Source organism: Rutidosis leptorrhynchoides, chromosome 2 (genome assembly GCF_046630445.1).
Source record: "Rutidosis leptorrhynchoides isolate AG116_Rl617_1_P2 chromosome 2, CSIRO_AGI_Rlap_v1, whole genome shotgun sequence".
In the NCBI taxonomy this organism is placed as follows: domain Eukaryota; kingdom Viridiplantae; phylum Streptophyta; class Magnoliopsida; order Asterales; family Asteraceae; genus Rutidosis; species Rutidosis leptorrhynchoides.
In genome coordinates, this window is record NC_092334.1 from 686,451,208 (window position 1) to 686,455,379 (window position 4,172).

A 4,172-nucleotide genomic window follows, 5' to 3' on the forward strand; every position below is an offset into this window, starting at 1 on the left:
AAAAAACGCTTAACACAACGACATCTAAAACGGCGTTTAACACATAGGCCGTGTTCCCCTCTGTAAATACACAACGCTACATTAAATATAAATACGTAGGCCGAAAGACCCCACCGCAAAGCGCTGGGCCTGTCCGGACTAGTTAGAATGATTAGAAAAAAATGCTTGCAAAGGTCACATGATATGCCGTATGCGGTTAAACCAGGTACATGTAAAACGATTCCTCTTTCTTGAATATTTTGAAGAAAAAAAATTTCATCCATTTATTTCTTTTTTATGTAATTATCCTGGGTGGTTGTATTTTCGTAATCCTAATCTGTTAAAAAGCTCGATATATAAGTTTTTTTCTTAACTATTAACGTCAATGTATTTAGATTAAAAGTTCAATAATTTGAGTAATCTAATGCTAAAATGGAATGTTTTGTCACGTAACGTTTGAGATGAAGAATAAATAGATAAATAAATCATTTTATTAAATAAAAACCTACGTCATCTCACATATAGTTAGACCATAGATAACGCAGCGGCATAAGCCGCTATGCCGCCACAAACGCCGGAAATGGGCGTATGTCCCGAGGCGTTTGTCGCCGGATCACGGGGGTGAGGGAGGGGCGCCTTGCGTACGTGTCAAGCTGTGATTGGTGTATGGATTATACCCGTTGGAGATGTAGCCTGGAGTTAATTTGTGAAGATAAAAAAAACGGTACCTGCAAGTGTGATGTTAAAATGGCATCTGGGTTTATTTTGGGTTTGTGGGGAAGATGATAAAAATTTAGGATGGTGGGTGGGTGAATATGTGGATGAAAATTAATTAAATAGATTAATAATTTAACAAATGATAAATATCTCTATCTCTATATCTCTATCTCTATATATATTAAAGTAAACACTCAATGGAGTGACAAATCCTCTTAAAAATAAATCATAACCGTCCAATCTTTTAACCAACTCTAATCCTAGCCATCCATCACCCCTAATCAAATATATCACGTGATAAGTAAGGATCAAGGAGATAAATTCTCCTTAATACCCTCATTAGAGAAATTAGCACGTAACTGATGAAGCAAATAAGGGGTTTGACACATTACGGGTAAATTAGGGTTCTAATACACTCAAACTAGGCGGTTCACTCTCCAATCTTCATCGTCCCAAAAATCTCTCATCCATTCTTCTTAATACCCCTGATTATACAAAAACATAAGGGAAAATTAGGGTTCTTCACACATATATCGATTACACGAGAACATACGAGATTGATTGTTATGTAACTTGTGAATCTTATCATGGAAATCGAAGATCGGTCAAGCAATTCAGAAGCAGGTCATCGTCTTACTTTGCATATTGAAATGGGTTAAGCCACTGATTGATTAAGATGCAGGTAACTTCGTTTTTTGTTTAACTAATTTAGGGTTTGAATCAATTAAGATTGAATTGTAATCCATCAATTGTAAAAAAAACAAGAAATCGAAACCCGTATGAACATGGACATGAAGCTATTACTTGATCCGGATTAAACACTAGCAGAATTGACAAATGCTTATTAAGGTTAAATTGTTAACCCTAATTGTATATTCATAGTTTATACATGTAATATGATGAATCAAGTATTTATACCACTGAAATACAGATTTCACTTTATGAATTCAGAGTTTAATTTCAGGATGTAACAGAAAATTGTGATAATGAATGTTGAGTTTACAACGACATATATATCATGTTTTGTTTGATTTAAAGAGTTGACGAGTATTGGCAACAAGTATCTAACTTATAGAAAAACCTGTTTCGCAATAGGATTGTTGGGTGATGATAGAGAATGGACAATTGCTTTAGAATAAGCAAGTGCCACTGCAACGGTAAGCGAATTGAGACATATCTTACTTTAGTGCGACGTAGCCGACCCATTAAAACTTTGGATGCAGGTATGCCTTTACTTATATAATTGTGAAATTATTTAGAACAATTGACTTTGGATTGCATTTTTTGGCATTCATTTAATCTGATATATTTATATATGTCGTAGCTGTTATATTGCCATCTATTAGTTGTTAAATACTTAAACTTGATTACTGCTACAGTATGCTTAAATTTATAATTAACCTTATGATTTTCGATGTATGTTGTTGTTTATGGTTATTCTTTTGGTACCAATATTCATTGCTTATGATGTAATATAGGTGACTGAATATTTAGGTTGTAAAATTAGTTCATCTCCGTCTCTGAATTGAGGTTTCTTTCTATATAATAGATTATTGATTTTGTATTTTTAGTAATTTTCATTTTTCAATTTATTGCTTCATTCTGTTTAATGAATTTAATTGAGGTGTGAGCAAATCTCAACGAAATACCAGCGTTATATGTGTACATATATCTGTACCGATCGAGAATGGTGATAATTGATGAATTGAATTAGCCAAGAAAAAAAATTGAAATGAAAAACAATGCAAATATGGAGAAAGCGGGTATTACAATCAAAGATGGAGAAAGCAGGTATTACGAGTACTTATTTTGTTGTTAATGTTATTCTGATTTTTACGTTTAAGAATATGAAGGGTACAGATACGAATTTATCACTATTCAACCCCTATGTTCATCATCATCATTACCGTTAATTGTGATGTTAGTGTTGTTGCAGAATCCGGCATTACGAATACTGAAATCACTGAAGAAAAGACAACAGTCTGGAATATTAGGTCTGAATTTTTTATCAAGTGAGTTTGTGATATATACCTTTAAACAATGTATTACAAGGTGAAACTATGTTATATGATGTCTGAGCTTTAGTATTCATCTCCCACTTAAGCATTCTATATCCATATTTACAAAACTATATGTATGTAGATAAGATTCGTAGTTAACTGACAAATCCATATATACAACACCTTTGATGATTTAAATATCTAATAAATTTTCATCTGAATTGGAACCTTTGAGCACAGTATATTTGAGATACTTTTTGTGTACGTTTCACCTTATTCACCTAATATCATACCATTTTATCTTTTCAGGCAGATGTTAAATGGGAAAAAGTCGAATGGTTAACTCTAACAAATAGATATATTTATCATCATACAGAGGTAACCCTAAGCTTCTTTACTTGCATTTTATTTAGTGAAGCCTTTGATTTTACTTAATGACATGATATGAAATAAACATAGGTGGTATTATGGCATTACAGTTTGTTATAAAATGGTAACATTGATCGGCCTCCACAAGTTTTTTTTTTTCAATTTTATTGTATACAAGGGTATCTTAGGTATTTCATCGGTAGTTAAAGACTTCTATTAAGTTTTTTAAGATTGATTAGATTGTTTGATTGATTATTCATTGTTTAACATGAAAGCAGGCCCTTATGCATGCCTGTATCGCATGTTAGTTGAAACCTTCCATTGAATGGCTTGCAACTTCTGATCTTGAAGATGAAAGTGCCAATTCGGTAAAGAACCCTTATTATTTTCATCTGCCTATATGTTGATTCTTAAACCGTATTCAAGTATTTACTTATTTTTTCTGTAGGCACCAGAAGCTCAAACAAGGACCTGGACTGACGACTGTCCGCACTACTTATAAAAAACCCAACTCAGCATACATGTTACATAATATATTGTCAAACTAATACCTCTAATCTTAATTTCAGGGTTCATGGTTATAACCCAATTATGCTTAGCTAATCACTAATTTTTTGTCACTTATGGTGGACAACTTGTGGTGGACAAATGTGTCAAAGTTTCTCTAGCTCTATCATGTACTTTAATTTCTTACCAGTGTATGCATGGTTGTACAATCTTCATCGTCCCAAAAATCTCTCATCCATTCTTCTTAATACCCCTGATTATACAAAAACATAAGGGAAAATTAGGGTTCTTCACACATATATCGATTACACGAGAACATACGAGATTGATTGTTATGTAACTTGTGAATCTTATCATGGAAATCGAAGATCGGTCAAGCAATTCAGAAGCAGGTCATCGTCTTACTTTGCATATTGAAATGGGTTAAGCCACTGATTGATTAAGATGCAGGTAACTTCGTTTTTTGTTTAACTAATTTAGGGTTTGAATCAATTAAGATTGAATTGTAATCCATCAATTGTAAAAAAAACAAGAACTCGAAACCCGTATGAACATGGACATGAAGCTATTACTTGATCCGGATTAAACACTAGCAGAATT

General features: G+C 32.9%; 1 long non-coding RNA gene across 1 annotated transcript; it reads left to right on the plus strand.

Moving 5' to 3' along the window:
* Nucleotides 1–2,340: 2,340 nt before the first annotated feature.
* On the plus strand, nucleotides 2,341–3,652 carry LOC139894028 (uncharacterized). Its single transcript, XR_011774775.1, has 5 exons — nucleotides 2,341–2,487; nucleotides 2,633–2,708; nucleotides 3,006–3,074; nucleotides 3,344–3,433; nucleotides 3,514–3,652. It is a non-coding gene; the product is annotated as an uncharacterized lncRNA (long non-coding RNA).
* The last annotated feature ends 520 nt before the right edge of the window (nucleotides 3,653–4,172 follow it).